This window comes from Dromiciops gliroides, chromosome 5 (genome assembly GCF_019393635.1).
Source record: "Dromiciops gliroides isolate mDroGli1 chromosome 5, mDroGli1.pri, whole genome shotgun sequence".
Taxonomy (NCBI): Eukaryota; Metazoa; Chordata; class Mammalia; order Microbiotheria; family Microbiotheriidae; genus Dromiciops; species Dromiciops gliroides.
Window position 1 is genome coordinate 129,311,514 of NC_057865.1, and position 22,164 is coordinate 129,333,677.

At 34.7% G+C, this 22,164-nt stretch overlaps 1 pseudogene; it reads left to right on the forward strand.

Annotated features, from left to right (window-relative positions):
- Positions 1–15,618: 15,618 nt before the first annotated feature.
- Positions 15,619–16,779, forward strand: LOC122728547 (annotated as a pseudogene).
- Positions 16,780–22,164: the final 5,385 nt, after the last annotated feature.

A 22,164-nucleotide genomic window follows, 5' to 3' on the forward strand; every position in this document is an offset into this window, starting at 1 on the left:
ATGATAAGTTTTAAGCTCTAAGGCACTTGTGTTTAGGAAGAGAAGACAAATTTAGGGGCAATATGGACCAGGGAGGGAGGAAAAAGCAAGACCCTAATTGCTAAGGAAATCAATACAGGACAAGGATTCTGCTTATTGAGGAATTTAAATGTAAGTCAGGGTTTATATGAGAGAGACATCAATGAACAAAACAAGAACCAAACATTAGAAAACTTGATCAAACTACATTCTAGGTCCATCCACATTTGTGGTAATGAGGGATTTGGTTATCAATCTCTTAGTAGGAACAGTAATATGAAGCTGAGACAGTGACATATCCTACTGATATATTTTCTACTAACATGGTGACTGGCACATAGTAGACATTTAATCAATGCTTGTTGATGGATTAATGGATATAGTGTTTTTATTGCCTAAAGCCATAATTTGTCCTAGAGTCTGGGATGGATCTGAGGCTACAGGTTGAAATATAAATGAGCAGAAATTTGAGAATTTAGCAAGATATCAAGACAGAATATGGTGATAGGGCATTACCAGACTCAATATACCAGTACACATGCTTGGATATTTTGCATTCAATCCATTTATGTGGAATGCTCAAAATTCCCTTACATAAACAACCTTTCCAATGATTTGAATAAGGAGACAGGATAAAAGGAGGTCATTATGCATGTAACTCAGACCTCAAATGTTCTTTACCCTCTGAAAATGAGAAGAATTTTGACTGTAGCCTTCCATGGTGGCCCTCAAGTAAGTTCTGAAGAAGTAGATAATCAGGTTGACTGTCTGAGGACCATAACAAGTTTCAATTACAACAAGCATATCACTTCTTTTATACTAAAAGAACCTCATTTATTATACTTTATGAAAAATATCTCCCTTAGGACATTTTTAATATTTATTCATTTAAAGAAACATCTACCATCTTGCATATTCCCTGAAGATAAAAATTCTTATTTTTCTTACAATATAGTGAGTCATGTATTCAAGAGCAAAAGGGATATGTTAACAGACACAGAACCCTCTTTTATATATAATTATTTTGAAACAGCTTCTTGTGTATAAACTCATAATACTATATATTAATATAATATATTATGTTAATATATATTATATATATTATAATAATATATTAAGTAAAATCAATATTACAAGTTAATGTTTAAAAATATGTTCATTACAAATAGTCAAAAGATATGAACAAGCAGTTTTTAGATGAAGAAATCAAAACTATCTATTGCCACATAAAAAAAATGCCTAAATTTCCAATGATTAGGGAAATGCACATTAAAACAACTCTGAGGTACCACCTCATACTTATCAGACTGGCTAATATGACAAAAAAAAAAGAAAATAATAAATGTTGGAGAAGCTATGGAAAAATTGGAACATTAATACATTGTTGGTGGAGCTGTGAACTGATCCAACCATACTGGAGAGTAATTTGGAACTATGCCCAAAGAGTTATAAAACTGTGCCTTTTACTTAGCAATACCACTATTAGGTTTTTTTTGTTTTGTTTTGTTTTGTTTTGTTTTGTTTTGTTTTGTTTTTAGAGAGAGAGACAATTGGGGTTAAGTAACTTGCCCAGGTTCACACAGCTAGTAAGTGTTAAGTGTCTGAGGCCGGATTTGAACTCAGGTACTCCTGAATCCAGGGCCGGTGCTCTATCCACTGTGCCACCTAGCTGCCCCCACTATTAGGTCTTTATCCCAAAAAGATCATAAAAAAGGGGAAAGGACCCAAAGGTAAAAAATATTTATAGATGTTCTTTTTGTGGTGGCAAAGAATTGGAAATTGAGGGGATACTCATCATTTGGGAAATGGCTAAAGAATTTGTGATGTATGAATATGTGAAATACTTTTGTGCTGTAAGAATTGATGAGTAGGCAGATTTCAGAAAAACTTAGAAAGACTTACATGAACTGGTACTGAGTGAAATGAGCAGAACCAAGAGAACATTGTACACAGTATCAACTATATTGTGCTGATCAACTGTGATAGACTTAACTCTTCCCAGCAATACAATGATCCAAGATAATTCCAAAGGACTCAAAATGCTCCCCACATCCAGAAAAAAAAAAAAAAAAGAACTGTGGAATCTAGATGCAGATTGAACCATACTGTTTCTCCTTTTTTTTTTCTCTTTTTTGAGGTTTTCCGTTTTGTTCTGATTTTTCTTTCACAACATGACTAATGCAGAAAAAAATAAATATGTTCACTACAGCCATCTACAAACAGTAAAGTGGGACTACTAGGTGGCACAGTGGATAGAGTACTGACCCTGAAGTTGGGAGTGCCTGACTTCAAATATGACCTCAGACATTTACTAGATATGTATCCCTGGGCAAATCACTTAATGCTGATTGCTTTAAAAAAGATCTGGGCCTATCTCTATTCATCCTGATAATATATCTTGCCACTTTGCCCAGATGGGTCCAGAGGAGAAAGTGAGGCTCGTAATTTTGTATATCCCTTCTTCACTTAAATCCAGTTCTTTGTGACTCATGACATCTGTCATGGTCTTCTTCAAGAATGAAGAACAAACAAAAAACTACAAATAGAAAAGCAATAACATCTATCTAAGTCCTTTGTAGTAGAATTATGGGAAATGCTAAACTATAGATAACTCTGGCCTTGCCTCCAGTAACTCTAAAAACCTGTGGAGGAAATGCTGGTTGTTATTATTGTTATGGTTCTTATAATCAGTCGCATCATTATTAGGCCAAAGATTTAGAGACTGAAAGGGCCTTAGAAATCAGATAGTCCAACCCTTTGATCAAGGTTACATAATTATTATGAACCACAATTTAAATCCAGGTCCTTTAATTCCAAATCCAGCCCTCAACTTACTTTAACATTCTAATATAAAAGCAGTTAAAATGAAAAAAATATATATAATAATAAATAATAGTAAAAAAAGAATTTATACTCAAATAGAATGTTAGCTAACAAGAGGTAGGGACTATTTTATTTATATCTTCTTATTTCTAGTGTCTAGCATATAATTATTAAATTGAATTTAACAAAGATAAAAATAAGAAAAACTATCATCCCAACACTGTTTTCAATTATGAAAGCAGAAACATACGCCAGAACTATTTCTAGTCCCTAACTGTTGAGATCTATTGATAAAGAAAATAAAGGAGAATATTAATAATAATGGGCATAGATCATTTATTATAAGACACCATACATTGGAGTCAGGTGGCATTGTATATCGAATACTAGACTTGGATTCAGGAAGATTTGAGCTCAAATTCAGCCACAGACATTTAGTGTCTGTGTGACCCCAGGCAAGTTACTTAATTTCTATGTGTTTCAGTTCTGTCATTAGTAAAATGGGGGAGGGGGAGGAATAGCACCTACCAATATGAAAGGCAGTGGAATGTGAAGATAAAAATGTATTTCCAAAATAAATAAAAATTCTATGGTATTATTTCAAAAATATGTATTTCTTCTGGTTTCTAGAAAAGTTTTTTGAGCATTACATATTATTAACATTGCTTTTGTATATAATTTCATAAATCTGAATATATGTAAGATATACATTACCAGTACTTTTAAAAAATATTTTTAGAATTAAGATATTTTCAGAAACCATTAAATTTCAAATATTTTCTACTCTATGTTTTCTTTACACATATAGTCAGATGCAGTTTCATATACTACAATGAAAAACTGAGATAATTATGCAAATGGTAAAAATAGAGGCTGTAGTGGTCATCAACATTTATATGTTACTTTAAAATTTGCAAACCATTTTGCATAGATTATCTCATTTCAGTCTCACAACAATACTGTGAAGTATCTATTATGTGTTATGTGATTTTTTCCATATATAATCACATATATGTTCCATAATGGCTAATATTTACAGTAGCTATTATCCCCATCTTACTGATGACAGAAACTGAGAGAAGACTACACCGGTAGTAAGTATCAGCATTGGAATCTGAACCCAAGTTTTCCTGCCTTTGAGGTAAGGACATTATCTGCTGCACTGTTGTACCTCTCATTGATATTAAAATAATGCCAGTTGCAGCTAGGTGGCGAAGTGGATAAAGCACTGGCCTTGGATTCAGGAAGACCTGAGTTCAAATCCAGTCTCAGACACTTGACACTTACTAGCTGTGTGACCCTGGGCAAGTCAATTAACCCTCATTGCCCTGAAAAAATAAAGGAAAAAAAAATAATGCCAGGGAATGAGCAGCCAGCCATACAATTGAGAGATGACAGATGACTATTTTTTTGAAGGCATGTAAATAGAAATCTATCAGTCACAGGTTGATGAAGGAGTTGTTACTAAGTCCAAGTGAAACCATTAGAAAGCTAGGGAAAGAGTAAAATAGGGCTTATTTGTGATCATTTGAATATCTGTCACAGAATCAACAGGCATTTTAGCCCAAGAAAAATTTATGAGTACTGGAATCCCTGGAATAGTTCAACAGTTTCCCAAGGTTGTCACCTTGTTTGAGGATAATGTGGAACTATATATGTGACTAGTTTATTGAATACAAAAAGTTCACAGTCATTTCATATGTGGTGTTGATCTAATAGTTCCATTCTACTACTATTAAAATGAGGAATGTTTTGCATAACAAAAAATAACAATAGCACCTACTTTACAGAGTCATTGTGAGGATCAAAGGAGAGAATTGTAAAGTGCTTATCACAGTGCCTGGCACATAGTAATCACTATATAAAAGCTATTTATCATGATCATCATTTTCATACCACATTACAAACATGATTTTATTTACTCTTCTCAATAGTAGTACAATTACTGTCCCCATTTCACTGGTAAATATACTAAGATTCAGGTGAAATAACTTGCTGAAAGGAAAGTTGAAAAAGATAAGATTTGAAACTGATACTTGTCAGTGCTAATATTTACCACATGCCCATCTACACACATACACACACAAAACCCTTTTACTTTTGCTATTAAAATGTTTTTTTCTTCTGAAATACAGTTAATAATAAGAAGATATTATTATTAATAATAACATAGTTGTGGTACTTGCACTATTTTTATGAAAAGGTTATATCTTATGCAATAATAAATTATTGGAATTTTTACCACAAAATACAAGCTCCAATGGAACTTTACAAATGGGGAAAGGAAGAAGTCCTTGCAGAGTTATATTTCAGGTTAAGAAGGACTCAGAAATAGTTGGATATTCCAAAGTGAAGGAGCCTCAGGAACTGAGGGAAAACTCCAGAATGAACTGTATGAGAGCTTTGGTTGTGACATGTTGAAGTTAGGAACAGGACTTGGAATGAAGTGAATGCTGTCTCTGCATCTTTCCCCAAAATGGAGGCCCAAGGAGGAACTGTTCAATAGAAAAGGGATGTGGCCTTGCAGAGGAATCTTCCCAGTTGAGCAGGCCACTGATGGTTTGGATATTTGAAGGAAAGGTGGCCCCAAAAGCTGAGGAAAGTTCTAGCAGATGAGACAGAAGCAGAAGCATTGTTTTGAAGTCTAGCCATCAGGAAAAGAAACAGGAGGGTAAAAAGTTATGACTGTGAAATATAATGTAGAGGTAGAATCAGTAAGACTTGTCAACTGATTGGATATGAAGGCTGAGGGAGAAGGAAGAGGTGATGATAAAGTCATATAAGGATCACTGCAGTAGAAAGCATAAAATGAATTGCCTCTGCTACTTATTATATGGGAATCCTTGAGCAAATCACATAATCTCTAGGTTAAAATGGAGATAAATAGTAGCCTATTTACCTCTTCTAGTTGGTCTATCCTAACTCTTTTCTTTTTATTTATTGTTGATTTCACATTCTTAATCATCTTACAGCATTCTCTATGTTTCATGTGTTCAAGTTTCATTCATGTCCTTGAATAAAATATAACCTATATAAGGAAAGACATCGTTCTTAACACTTACTTCCTTTAATACTGGGCACCTATTTTAATTGATTAATTGGCTCTCTGAAAACAGAGTCAGCTGTTTTTTATTTCCTTTAGAGATACAGAGAAAGGTGAGAAATCAAGGTTATTTAATATATGGGAAACAAAAAGTGTCAAAATATGAAAAGAATGTTTTCCCAGTGTTTTCTTGAGAGATTGAGGTATTGAAAAATGGAAAAAATAGTAAAAATGTTCATGTTCATATCATTATCATCATGCTGGAATTTTTTTAGTCTTGAAAGAGAAAAGAGAAGACCAAGAGCCTAGTTAAAGTCATTTCTCAACTACATGAATTTATAAGTTATCAATAAGATCTTCTACATTGCCCATTATGCTGGTACAAGTGTCTTGACCAAAAAAAATCTGACAACACAATCTCAGATTCACCTCAACCTGTCTTCATCCCAGTGTTCCTTTGGAATTTGGTTTCAAGTTTTCCTTGATGACATGCATAGCTGTCTCAGATATTTTATTGAATTTTAAAGTCTTTTGAGGCAGGGTTTGTTTTAAATCTTTCCTTTATAAGGCAAAGATGTGGCACACTGCTATCTATCCCTTAGTTTATTATTAAAATATTATTTTGGTAATTTTCTTAAATATTTTAATTAAGGAAAATGTTAATAAAAAAGCATAATACAGTTATATATCCATCTGTTCTTTCTCTGGGGTCCATTCCACTAGGCTGAGTTTCAGAAAGAAGCATCCTGTCTATATTCCTTTCAATCTGGAGCTCCAAGGTTTTATTTTCTTATTGAAAGATTGTGGGGGAAAGATATTAAAAAAAACAATAGTTCTCATTCTACAACCTGGAACACTTTAGGATTGATATCAACTGATCACTTCTTTCAAATAATTCTTGGATTTGTCCCCTTAATTTAAAAATGTCTTATTTCCATATAGTCAGTCAGAATAGCATTATTGTTGTTGCTACTTCATTTTTGAAGAGGACCAATGACAACACAAGTGAAGCATTGACTTGCCCATGAACTGGATTTAAGTGAGTCAGTATTGTACAAAGTCATCAGCTTAACTATTTTCCAGAATCATCCAAGTCCAGTGGCAGAATATAAGTCAAGATAACTCACAATGTCCTGGGATAAAATGGATGGCCTTGGTGCATTTGATGTCTAACCAAGCTCTAAGCACTTCACTATCCCTACTTCAGACACTTTCATGGCTATATGAACAAATTGTTCTCATCTGCCCATTATGCCAGGATATACTAGTAAGATAACTTAATGTGAAGTAAGATGAAAGTTTTTCTAAATCACTATTGATCAGAGAAATACAAATTAAACAACTTTGAGGTACCACTTCACACCTATAAGAGTGGTTTATATGATTAAAAAAAAAAGGAAAATGTGGCATGTTGGAGGAGATGTGGGAAAAATGGGATTCTAATCCACTATTGGCAGAGGTGTGAACTGATCCAACCAGTCTGGAGAGCAATTTGGAACTATGCCCAAAAGGCTATATACCCTTTGATCCAGAAATACTAAAGGGAGGATTTCATCTCAAAGACATGCAAATAAAGAGAAAAGGAACAATTTGTACAAAAATATTTATAGCAGCTCTTTTTGTGATGGCTAAGAACAAGAAATCAAAGAGATGTTCATCAATTGGGGGATGGCTAAACGAACTGTGGTATATAACTGTAATGCAATAGTACAATGCTATAAGAAATGACAAGCAGGATCATTTCAGAAAAAAACTTGGGAAGACTTATATGTACTGATGTATAGTGAAGTGAGGAGAACCAAAACATTGTGCACAGTGACAGCAATATTGTTTGATGAAGAACTGTGAATGATTTAGCTATTCTCAGCAATACAATGATCCAAGACAATCCCAAAGGACTAATGATGAAGCATACTATCCACCTCCAGAGAAAGAACTGATATTGATTGAACACAGACCAAATAATACTACTTTTCACTTTCATTTCTTTTCTTTTGACTCTTCTTATACAAAAGGACTAATATGGCAATATTTTACATAACTGCACATGTATAACTGATATCTAGGTGGTTACTGCCTCAGGAAAGGGGAGGTGAGAAAGGGGGGGAGGGAAGGCTAGAATTTGCAAATCAAAATTTTAAATAAAACTGTTTGTAAAAAACATGAAAAAATAGAAGTAAGATAAAATAGGATGACATGAGCTGATATCTCAACTCTTCCACAAATGAGTTATTTGATATGGGGTAAGTGAGTTTGATCCACTGGTTTTCACTTTCCTCATATATAAAATGAGTTATTTGTGCCAAAAATATTTATGGATCATTTTTAGCTCTAATGTTGAATAATGTGATATTATCCACAAAGTAATTAAAGTCAAAGCTCATAGTGTCCTTTGAATATCATTTAGTCTGAGCCTCTCATTTTATAGATGAAAAAAAAACGAAGGCCAAAAAAATTTAGGAATGGTCAATGCCACAAGTAGCTAGCATTAGAACCAAGACTAAAATCCTGATTTTGTGATGCTAAGTATAGAATTGTGTGCACAGGAATATAATTAATATATAAAATTATGTCAAATAGGTTGTCCTTGAGTATATAAGCAGGAAAATACTAAGAGGACATAATAGAACTGGGGTTCAGGTGCTATTTTGGATCTAAAATGTCCATCTAGGTTCCAGCTAAGGTGATCAACTGAACAATGTTACAATGATGTTCCATTACATTGAAGTTGGTTTGGTCATGTTTCATTGATAACATTATGAAACTAGGTGGGTTGGTCACCAATTTGTAGAGTGTACCTCTTTCCACTAAATTTATTCTCAGTTATTCAACCAGCATTTTAAGTAGGATGGAGTTTAAATAACTGTCTTTGTATATAGGATGCACCTGCCTACTAATTATTATGATTGGAGAAAGTATGTCTTCTTGTTGCAACTTATCTTTAATTCTGAAAATATACTCTCTTCATATCCAGGATATTAAACCTTCTTTTAAAAAAATCAATTGTTAATGAGATACATATGGAAGTTCATCAAAGGTTTCCTTCCCTAAGGACATATTAGATGCAAAGTACAAACTGGCCAAGAAGTCATTCACACAGCATTAATTGGAAATTAGGAATAAACTGCAGCCTCTTTGCCGCACAAAGGCAATACATTTTTATTGGCTGCAGTTCAGCTAATGACAAGGTTATGTGACTTTTGGTAGAACTTCCCCATCCATCTGTCCAAATGCTTCTTTATAATATACTGGGTATTTTGAGTGTATATTTTATTTCCACAAATGAAATTTGAAATACATTCTCTCTTTTTACTATTATTATATGTACAGTAATAATATGACCTTCCAACTGATAATACATGATACATCCATCTTTATCAGACCTAAAATATTATGGTACTAAGAGCTTAATAAAGCTGTCACATCTACTTTGATAAAAGTAGTTATTTTTAGGGTATAAAACTGAAATAATTTAAACTGAATTTGTTCAAAACCAAGCAACAATGAGGTGTATAATAACAAGGTTCTATTATTTATAGAACAATAAAAAGGGCTTTTTAAATTTACATTCTTTATTTTTCTCCATTAAACCCTATTTGCAATTTATGCCACATCCATATAATTATACCTATTCATTGTAGTGTCCATGCACCTATGACTTCTTTATTTCTATATTTTCCCATTGCAATGTGCCTATCTTTAGCATATATAAGTATTTAATGAATTTGTGTTGACTAATTGAATTATTATTCTAAGGAATTAGTTAATTTAATTTCCTTAACCACAGGGCCTGATTGGGGAATATTCCTATCTGCCTCACAGAAAGATTAATTTTTGAGGTTCCTTCTTGCACTATAACCTTTATTTCTCTAATACTGTAATATGACTATAGACCAGAGCATTTATAATTCAAACTAGAGACTATTCTCTTTGGAGCATGCATACTATTTTCAGGCCAGTAGGGCAGTATTCGCCTACTGCTTTCTAGTTGTTGAGTGTTATAGACCTGCACAAACTTCTTGGTTTTTCTACTATACTATTGTGAAATAAGAAATGATGAGCTAGATGCCCTCAGAAAAACCTGGAAAGACTTACATGAACTGATACAATGTGAAATGAGTAATACCAGGAGAAAAATTGTACACAGTAACAGTAATATTGTAAGGTTGTCAACTTAGCCATTCTGAACAATACAATGATCCAAGCTAACTGTGAAAGACTTATGATGAAAAATGTTATCCATCCCCAGAGAAAGAACTGATGGAGTCTGAATACAGGTTGAAGCGTACTTTAAAAACAAACAAAAAAAAAACCCCAAACTTTCCTTATGTTTCTTGTTGTTTTTTCTTTTTATTTTACAACATGACTAATATGGAAATATGTTTTGTATGACTACACATGTATAACCTATATCAAATTGCTTGCCTTCTCAATGAGCGGGTTAGGAAAGAAGCAAGAAAATTTGGAACTCAATTTTAAAAATAAATGTTAAAAATTGTTTTTACATGTAATTTGGGCAAAATAAATACTAAATAAAATATTTTTAAAACAAAAAAATATTTCTACTATGCTTAATAATAGCTATTATTCATTTAGCATTTAAGATTTGTAAATTGCTTTACATCTTTTAACTCATCTCATCCTCACCATCCTAAGAAGTACTTCCAGATGAGGAAACTGAGACTGTTAGGAATTAAGTGAATTAGTTAGGGTCATCAAACTATTAAATATCTGAGGAAGGATTTTAATTGAGATCTTCATCCACTCCATCCACATTACCATCTAGCTGCCTCCAATTCACTTCAACCATTAGTGTTCAAGGACAGACTTTTAAAATGAGGATTTTGTTATATTTCTATGATTAGAACTCTTTTTTCAATCCTCTATTTTACCTCATGGGCAAGCTCACTTTTCTCTGAAAGTTACAAGTAAAAGATGTTCAGTACTCTCCAACCTTGATCAGTTCTTTCCGATTTGGAGGCAGAGGAGGTTCTTCACTGTGTTCTTTCAAGTTTTCCTGTTTACAGTAGTCTATTTCTATCTGACCACCATTGCATCTTACCAATAAGTACCACAGAAATAATTGGATGAATGGCTGTCTGAGAAGATTTGCATGGCATTATGTGACTCACTGGAACTTATTAAATGCTTTGCCTAGAATGCCTTTTGAACTGCATTGATTTCTGTTTTACTTGTTAGAGTTCAGAGGATGTATCTATATCTTAATTTTGGGGTTTTCATAACTAGCATGGAAATTGACCTTAAAAATGAGACTAATCAGAAATCCCCATTATAGAGTTAGTTTTCCATATGCTTAGTTTTGACACATTTCTTTGAGAATGCATTTTCTGCTTTAGGCAGATTCCAGCCTGTCAGTCAGGGCTATGCTTTATGGATGGTTTTGCTGCTATAATTAATAGTAAATACTTTTTTCATTTCTTTTCATTTGAAGGGCCTCCCTTTTCTTTGATACTCAACATAATAGAGGCACTTTTATTTGTGCTTACTTGTATTTTAGTAATACCATTTCAATGGTAGTTAACATTTGGTCCCTATTGCAATTCAACTGTTCTGAATACTTTTTCACATCATCCCTTACATATCCATGATACAGGGGTTATTAACCTGGGGTATGTGAACAAGATTTTTAAAAGATAACTATTTAAATATAAGTTCTGTGCTCTGTAATCCAATGTATTTCATGCATTTCAAAATATTATCCTGAGAAGGGGATGATGGGCTTCACTAGGCTCCCAGAGGCATCCATGCCATAAATATAAAAACCATTAAAAAAAAAAAACTCTTACATAGAGGACCTGTGATCTTATATGGACAATTTGAAGAGTTAAGTTTCAACAAGAGAGAGATAGGAATGCCAAGTATATGAAATAAAGAAATGTGGCCCGGAAAGAGAAGACAGAGGAGACATAAGAGCATGTATTTGAAGAGTTGTTGTGTGGAAGTATGATTACTTTTATTTTTCTAATCCCTCGAAGTTATAACTCTGAAACAATGGAGAGCATCCTGTAACGTCATGTTTTGCTCTATAAAGACAAGTGTTTCTTTGTAATCAATAACCTTAAATCTACTTGTATTCTCTGTGATTCTTCATTTTTTCATGGTTGTAAATGTGACTATTGTAAAGAATCATTTCTCAAAGTTTGCCTGTTCCCTTCTCACATTTTCACAAAGGTTTCTCCTACCAAGTATAGAAAATCAATCTCAATATTTTATTTCTGCAAAAAATCAATATTTCTATCAGTTAGTAGTTACTGATCTTCCCTTATTCCCCTTTTGGGGAGAGCAATGTTATCTAGGGGAAGCTAGGTGGTAAAGTGGATAGAGTGCTGGTCCTGGAGGCAGACTCATCTTCCTGAGTTCAAATCTAACCTCAGACATTTGTTAGCTATGTGACTTTGAGAAAGTCAGTTATCCCTGTTTACCACAGTTTCCTCATCAGTAAAGTGACATGGAGTAGGAAATGGCAAACCATTCCAGTTGCCTATGAAACCCCAAGTGGGTCACGAAGAGTCAGACAAGACTGAAACAACTGAATAACAACAAATATCATCTATGATATTTTTGTTCTGTTTCTTTCAGGATCTTCCCACTTGAGATACCCTGCAAAACACTCTCTTAAGATTCTGTTAACTCTGGCATGTTTCCCCATTATAAATTTGATCTAGTTCAGCTGTTTGTGCCAATGTTGTATTTTTAAGTACCAATTATATTTATTTATATAGCACATTTACATATACTAAGAAATTGATGTCCAAAGGTGATGGTTGCTTTTACTGATGATGAAAATATGTGATTTAATTTAAAAATTTTAAAAATTATTATGTATAATAGCAAAACAAAATTACAAAAGATATAACTAAAGGGAACTATTGTGAGCATTTAGAAAGGAAGCCAACAGTCACTGAGCCAGTAATTTCATCAAGAACAACTCAGAAGGTCAATAAAATTTATTAAGTGCCTACTATATCTCAGACACTGTGACAAGTAATCAGGATACAAAGACAGGAAAAAGATAGTCCCTGATATCAAGGAGCTCACAGTTTGTTTTTGTTTTTGTTTTTTGCAGGGCAGTGGGGGTTAAGTGACTTGCCCAAGGTCACACAGCTAAGTGTGAAGTGTTTGAGGCCAGATTTGAACTCAGGCCCCCCTGAATCCAGGGCCTGTGCTTTATCCACTGTGCCACCTAGCTGCTGCCAAGGAGCTCACATTCTAATGGGGAGAGACAGCATCTAAACAACTTTGAACAAACGAGGTATATACAGGATACAATGAAAATAAACTACCAAGGCAAGGAATTAGAATTAAGGCAGAACCAAGGAACCTAGTTTGTTTGTTTTTTTTCCTTCTGTTATTGATAGGGATAATTCCATTGACATAAAATACTATGTCAGCAAGTCAAGAGACAAAATTGTTTAAGCTAGTCTTCTGAGTTATTTGGAGGAATGTGAGATGATAGTACAATTAGGTAGATCCAAAATAGATTGACAGATCAACATTTATTAATTGACAGGATCGAGGAGGGAATGATTATGATCATCAACAATAAACATCACCCATATGAAAAAATGCTCTAAATCTCTAATGATTAGAGAGATGCAAATTAAAACAACTCTGAGGTACCACCTGACACCTATCAGATTGGATAAAATGACAAAAAAGGAAAATAATAAATGTTGGAGCTGTGGGAAAATTGGAACACTAATGCATTGTTGGTGGAGCTGTGAACTGATCCAACCATTCTGGAGAACAATTTGGAATTATGCCCAAAGGGCGATAAAGCTGTCCATACACTTTGACCCAGCAATACCACTTTTAGGTCTTTTTCCCAAAGAAATCATGGGAAGGAGAAAGGGACACAGATGTACAAAAATATTTATAGCTGCTCTTTACGTGGTAGCAAGGAATTGGAAGTTGAGGGGGTGCCCATCAACTGGGGAATGGCTGGACAAGTTGTGGTATATGAATACAATGGAATACTATTGTGCTGTAAGAAATGATGAGCAGGAGGAGTTCAGAGAAACCTAGAGGGTCTTGCGTGAGCTGATGATGAGTGAGATGAGCAGAACCAGAAGAACATTGTACACAGTATCATCAACATTGAGTGTTGATCTACTGTGATGGACTATATTCTTCTCACCAATGCAATGGTACAGAAGAGTTCCAGGGAACTCATGATAGAAGAGGATCTCCAAATCCAAGGAAAAAAAAAAAAGAACTGTGGAGTATAGATGCTGAATGAAGCATACTATTTCTTTTGGTTTTGGTGCTGTTGTTTTTTTTTCTATTTTGAGGTTTTTCATCATTGCTCTGATTTTTTCTCTTATAACAGGACTAATGCAGAAATAGGATTAATGTTATTATGTGTATATATATAAATATATATATATACATGTGTGTGTGTGTATATATATATAAGTATATGTATATATTTATATAGATATATACATATAACCTATATCAGATTACCTGCTACCTAGGGGAGGGGGGAAGGAGGGGAGGGAGGGAGAAAAATCTGAAATTGTAAAGCTTGTATAAACAAAAGTTGAGAACTATCTTTACATGTAACAGAAAAAATAAAATACCTTATATGTAAAAAAAATAAAAAACAAAAAACAAAACAACAAAACAATAAACATCAGCAAAGAAAAGTTATCAACCAAAATTATTGAAAAAAATGTACCTAAATTCCTTAGGACCTTACAAATTAAGACCAAACAAATTAGTAGATGATAAAAAAGCATGTAATTACATTTCTTTATTGTTTTCTGAATATGCTTAAATATCCACTAATTTATTTTTTTTCTGTATTTTCTCTGCAGTTGGAGCCAATTTTGTTTTTGCTAATATTACTTCACAGAGATCTTTCTTTGTGTTTTACAATACCAAAGTATTCCATTTCATTAATAGGTCATGATTTATTTGGCTATTTTTCATTTATTACACATAAACATTGTTTCCAAGTTTTAAAATTTATTTTGTTATTTCATATATATTTGACAAATAAATACATATGAAGAGCTATGAATATTTTAAATATAGGTCTTTTCCTTTTACATCATGTTTAAGGATGAATTTTGATCAATGGGATCATTGGGTCAAAAACATTGATTACTTTTGTGACTCATGTTACTCCCAGTTTGATAAGCAAAATTTTTTCCATAGCCTGCAATTCCAATAGAAATCCATGAAGCCCTGCCAAAATTAAATGTTATTTTTGTAGGCATTTTATTTTACCTTTATGGTAGGTAAAAAGTAAAATTTTTCTTGATTTTCATTTTTATGAAACTTAAGCATCTTTTCATGTGATCATTAAAAATTTATATTATTCCTTACAAAATCATGTGTTAAAGCCAACTGGGACATTTATATTATTCTTTTTTTTTTCCAGGGCAATGGGGGTTAAGTGACTTGCCCACGGTCACACAGCTAGCAAATGTCAAGTGTCCGAGGCCGGATTTGAACTCAGGTACTCCTGAATCCAGGGCCGGTGCTTTATCCACTGCGCCATCTAGCTGCCCCCCATTTATATTATTCTAATAAATATTTATTGGTTTCTTGTCTATTCTAGGAATTGGACCTCTATGTGACATAGTTATTAAATTGTTTCTCAATCTACTTTTGATAATTTAATTTTAAGCCATAGATTTTTGTTATTCACAATCTTCATTTTAAAAAATAATCAAATCGCCCCCTTCCTCCCCACCCTCCCGAGAGAAGGCTGTGGCTGCATTCCGGTACCAGAATGAATGGAGATCAGAAATCAGTTTTTGCCCAAGAGAAGCAAAACTTTGTCCAGCATTTCTCTCAGATTGTAAAGATCCTGACAGAAGATGGGATAGAGCATCCTGAGGTGGGAGATGTCATGGCCAGGCTCAAGGAGATCCTAGAGTACAATGCCATCGGGGGAAAATACAACCGAGGCTTGTCAGTGCTCATGGTATTCCGGGAGCTAGTGGAACCCCGAAAGCAGGATGCCGACAGTCTGCAGAGAGCACTGGCAGTGGGCTGGTGTGTGGAGCTGCTCCAGGCTTTCTTCCTAGTAACAGATGACATCATGGATGCTTCTCTTACCCGCTGGGGACAGCCATGCTGGTATAAGAAGCCCGACATTGGCTTGGATGCCATCAATGATGCCATGTTGTTGGAAGCCTGTGTCTACCGCCTGCTGAAGCACTACTGCCGTGGGCAGCCCTATTACCTGAACCTCATTGAACTCTTCCTACAGAGCACTTATCAGACCGAGATTGGCCAAATCCTTGATCTTATCACAGCCCCTCAGAGCAAGGTTGATCTTACCAAATTTACAGAGCAGAGATATAAGACCATCGTCAAATACAAGACGGCTTTCAACTCCTTTTACTTACCATTTGCTGCTGCTATGTTCATGGCAGGAATAGATGGGGAAAAAGAACACGCCAGCGCCAAGAGCATCCTTCTGGAAATGGGGGAATTTTTTCAAATTCAGGATGATTACCTTGACCTTTTCGGTGACCCCAGTGTGACTGGCAAAATTGGCACTGACATCCAGGACAACAAATGCAGCTGGCTGGTGGTGAAGTGCCTTCAGCTTGCATTGAGCAAAGAAAGATGTTGGAGGAGAATTATGGACAGAACGATCCAGAGAAGGTTGCTAAAGTGAAGGAACTCTATGAGAAACTTGAATTGCCTGCTCTTTTCACCAAGTTTGAGGAAGAAAGTTACAGTAGACTGATGGGGCTCATTGAGAAGCATTCGTCCCCCCTGCCCCCATCTATCTTCCTGGAAATGGCAAAGAAGATCTATAAACGTCAGAAGTGACCAAGGAGTTGGACATAAGTGTGTGTGTGGGGGGGGGAGGGTGGTCTAGGAGGGCAGGGTAAGGCACCTTGGGTGTTGTTGGGAGAGGATATACTCTCAATAAAATAAAAATAAATTAAAAAAATAATAATCAAATCATTTACTTTGGGGTATGAAAATTTATGCCATTAAAATGTTTCTCTTCTACTTTTTTCAAATTGAAGAATTGAGTTAACTTTAAAGCATTATACATTTGACTTTTCTACAACCATCATATAAAAATGAGTACACATTTCCTTGCACATATTTTCATTTATTATTAAAGAAAACAAAAAAAATTCTCTAAATGAAGTTCTATCATCTTATTTTAATACCCAGGTAGGTTTGTTTAACTTGGACTGCCCATTTATCAAAGATTGGAATTTGCTTTGAGAATACTTTGATCTTTCTTCCTCTCTCCATTCTTTTTTCTCCCATTATCCTTGCTTTGCTTCCTTTAATGCTTCTACTCCATATAGTTCTACAGCGAAGCCTCATCACAGCATAAATGGGATTCTAAGATCTCTATCTTTTAATTAATTTCCAATTTACTGTAGTGTTTTCAGATAATGTTTATTTTTCTCCACAACTTCACCACCCCATTAAAAAATAATTTTAAAAGGAGGATGGTAAAAAAAGGAAGGAAGAGAGGAATGAAAAAGGCCCAAACCCTTATAAACATGTACATGCAAACAAAACAAATTCATTCATTGGTCATTTACAGATATTTGTGTAATTCTGAATATCAAGTGCTATCACCTCTTCATCATGAAGTAGGTATTACACTTTATCATGTCTTCTGGAATCATGATTGGTCATTGCTTTAATCAGAACACTAATACTTTGGGGAGCAGCTAGGTGGTGCAGTGGATAAAGCACCAACCCTGGATTCAGGAAGATCTGAGTTCAAATCTGACCTCAGACACTTGACACTTACTAGCTGTGTGACCTTGGGCAAGCAACTTAAACTTCATTGCCCTGCCCCCCCCAAAAAAAATTACTTAATACTTTCAAAGTTTTTTTTTTTTTGTTATCCTGCTTCAGCTTATTTCACTTGGTATAAGTTTATGCATATCTTTCTAGGCTTCTCTGAAATAGTCTCTTTTGTAATTTCTCATGACATAGTAGACATATCTATGCTTCCATATGGAACATTTACTGGAAGTCATGGATAAGAGTCATCCAAGATGAAAAGACAAGGATGGTTTAGAATTTGTATTAATGTAATTAGTTTCTACTTTCTTAATAGTACAGATCGAGTATAATATAGATGGATTCTTCAAAACATTTAGTGGTTTAGCTAAGGCAGTATTATTAACAAAGGGTACTCATATTTACATATAACTGATTAATATTAATTTTAGATATATCAATAATTTTCAAATGGAGAATTATTGTCCATGTCTATACTTATGCATATAAGTCTCTCTGAAAATAATTCCCCTTGCCTTTAAACAAAATGATGAGTTTTGGGGGGTAGATCATTCTGGGTTCAGAGTTCATGGATATTAATTTAGAATACTTTGCATTTTAATTTTTTGGACCATCCTGTTTTTACTTTTAAAGTCCTAGGTGATAACGATTAATTCATCTTATTTTTTCATATTCTTTTGACAGCTTGGATTTTCCCCCTTATTGATATATATTTTTTTAAAGTTTATTGACAGTGCAACCTGTAGTGCTGACTACCAGATTCTGCCTTGCTAGGGTCATGTGGATTCTTTTATTCTTTTGCTAACTTGGGAAAAGTTTTATTTAATGACTTCTTAAATATTGTGGTAAAATTATTTTGCTTTTCTAACTCCTTTACTATCAGCTATTTTGAGATGGCTATAACTTATCCAAGTCTATGACTTGATTCTGCTTTTTATATTTTTGAATAACTTAATTATTTTTAAGCCTATACCTCTGAACTTCAAAATTGAAGTACATTTATTGTAGTCTTTATTTTTTTTTGGCCATAGCAAGTTTATTGTTGGTAGATTCTATGTTTTTTAATATATTCTACATAATGATAATCTTCATTATTTTACTTGACATTTTTTCCAGCATCTTTTAATTCTTTATATAATTCTTCCAATGATCCCCACTCCTCTCTTCATGTTCTCTTTTACTTAATCTTAATTGATTTTCTTGCCACTATCAATTCTTCTTTAATCTCTTCCACTGTGTCACTTATGCATTTGGGAACCCCTCTTGATATATCAGGTTTGACTTTATTTTCCAAATGAGTCTCAGGTGTATTAACTTTTTCAAGTGCTTATTGCTCAATTTGGAGTGAGAGTTGGACAGCATTACCAGTTTGCTTTAATCATTTCCCACATTTTTTTAAGTGGCATATGAACAAACTAGAATTATATGAACATCTCACTCTGCTGTCTTTACCAGAAAGCCCCAGTCACTAAGTGAGAGAAAGACAGAAATAGTGTTCTTCAAATATTTTTAGATACTACAAAGCTGAGAATGATAGCAAATAGATTTGACAATAAATTCAGGATTCCAAAAACAGGTCTCAATCGGCTTGGCATTTGCCTAAATGTTTTAAGATTCATTCTTGTTGTTTTTTCATGGTTTGATTTGGTCAAAGATTTGAGGGATGGACCTCTTAATTCATGGCTAGTCTAGTACACAAAAAGCAGAAAGTCTGTCATTAGAAATCAAATTGAAGCCTTTCAGCTTTGGTAGAACCCCATAATGCTTGTCACCATAGATAGAAATAGTTCCAACACAGAGAGCACTTACATACAAGGGATTTCCTAGCCTGAAAGCTCAATTTAACCTAATAGGTCAACACCATCATCAAAAAACTAACAGACCTTCTTCTACAATGATAAATTCAAAGTATCTAGAGTGAGAAAGTAAAGAAGGTGAAATCCCTTTTTACCTTTCCCTGTTTCCACAACCAGAATATGTGCCCAAACCACGTATAGCATACCACAGGATCATCATTTATATACCTGAATATATCTATGATTCCCAGAACATGAAGGTACTGGAAATAATGCCAAATGCCAAAAACAAAACAAAACAAAAAAGAAAAAAAGTATTAAAGGAAATGGGGCTATTTGGTTTAAAAAAGAGAAGCTTAAGAAAAAAAAACTGATAGTGAGTTTTTTTCTGTATGAAGGATTACATAGAGAAATGGAATGAGTTTTGGTCCTAGAGAACAAAACTAGGTTTTATGGAAGGAAGCTGCAAAAGGGAAGATTTAGGAATCATGAAAATACTTTGGAGGAGGGGGGATTCCTAACAATTAGTGTTGCCCAAAACTGGATAGGCTACATAAGTAGGTAGCAGTTCCTTCATCATAAGAAATATTGAAATGGAGAATGGATGACTACCTATGCAGGGTGCCTTGGATGGGATTATTATTAAGGTACAGATCAGACAAGATGACCTTTAAGATCTCTTCCATATCAGATTCTGTGATTCCATTGACTACTCAAGGGTGACAAAGTTAAATCTGGTTATACTTTCAACAAAAATGAATGAATCCTTTATTACAAGCAGACTCAGAACTATTTGAATGACTAAACAAGACTCTAACGGGCTAAAATAGTAAATTATTCCTTTTATTGATACCATTTGCTACATTAGGCTAATAATGGATACTTGGGGGTGGAGCCAAGATGGCAGAGAGGAAACAGCAAGCTACCTGAGCTCTCCTTCTGTTCCCTCAAAAAGAACATTAAATCAAGCCTCTGGACAGATTCTGAAACTACAGAACCTGGAAAGAAACAGAGAGACACAGCCTTCCAATCAGAGATAATTTAGAAGACTTCAGGAAAAGGTCAGTCTGATTCAGGCAAAAGGGAGGCCCAGCTCAGAGCAGCAGCCCAGTGCCTAGGGGGTTGGGGCAAGTCAGCAGGAGCTGCAGGCCACAGCCAAACAACTGAGGCCCCTGGAACCTGGCTCAAAAAATCTGGTGGCCAAAAAAGACAGTGGAAAAAACGACTTGCACCAGCAGAGAGGGCAAGTTGCCAGCAGTAGGGCCATGAACAAGATAGGTGCAACCAGGCACAAAGACACAGCGCGCTTAGACAGGAAATGCAGGGGGACGAACTGCACACTGTAAAGACCTCAGAGTAAAAAGCCAGTCACACAACACCTATACCCCTGTACAAGAAGCCCAAAAAAGGGACGCTGGTGCCCCCAGAGCAGACCTCAACTTAAACAAGTTGCAATAATGAGTAAGAAGCAAAAAAGAGCCCTCTCCATTGAGAGCTTCTGTATCAATAGGGAAGAAGCCAATGCAAACTCTGATGAGGACAATACCCTCAAACTGCCTACATGTGAAGCCTCACGAGGGAAGGTGAATTGGTCTCAAGAACAAAAAGCCTTCCTGGAAGAGATCAAAAAGGATTTCAAAAATCAATTGAGAGAGTTAGAAGAAAAAATGTGGAGAGAAATGAAAGCAAAACAAGAAAACTATGAAAAAAGAATCAGCAGCTTGGAAAAGGAAGCACAAAGATTGACTGCAGAAAACAATTCTTTAAAAAATTCATCAGACCAAATGGGAAAAAAGAAAGTGCATAATTTCACTGAAGAAAACAATGCCTTAAAAAATTCATTTGGCCAAACGGAAAAAAAGGTGCATAATCTCATGGAAGAAAAAAATGCCTTAAAAAATTCATCTGGCCAAATGGGGAAAAAAAGTGCATGAGCTCACTGAAGAAAACAATGCCTTAAAAAATCCATTTGGCCAAATAGAAAAAAAAAAGGTGCATAATCTCACTGAAGAAAACAATGCCTTAAAAATTAAAATTGGACAGTCGGAAGATAAGAAATCCATGAGACACCAGGAATCAGTCAAACATCATCAAAAGAATGAAAAAATAGAAAATGTGAAATACCTCATTGGAAAGACAACTGATCTGGAAAACAGATCCAGGAGAGAAAATTTGAGAATTATTGGACTGCCTGAAAGCCATGACCAGAAAAAGAATCTAGACACCATATTCCAGGAAATTATTAAGGAGAACTGCCCTGATATCACAGAATCAGAGGATAAAATCATCATTGAAAGAATCCACCGATCACCTCCTGAAAGAGACCCCAAAAGGAAAACTCCAAGGAATATTGTAGCCAAATTCCAGAATTATCAGGTAAAGGAGAAAATACTCCAAGCCGCCAGAAAGAAGCACTTTAAATACCATGGAGCCACAGTCAGGATTTCTCGGGACCTGGCAGCTTCAGCATTAAAGGACCGCAAGGCTTGGAATATGATATTCCGGAAGGCAAAAGAGCTTGGATTGCAGCCAAGAATCTATTACCCAGCAAAACTGATCATTCTCTTTCAGGGGAAAAGATGGACATTTAATGACATTGGGGACTTTCAATCTTTCCTGGTGAAAAGACCAGAACTGAATAGAAAATTTGATCTCAACATACAAGACTCAAGAGAAGTTTAAAAAGGTAAACAGAGGGGGAAAAAAAAAAGGTTA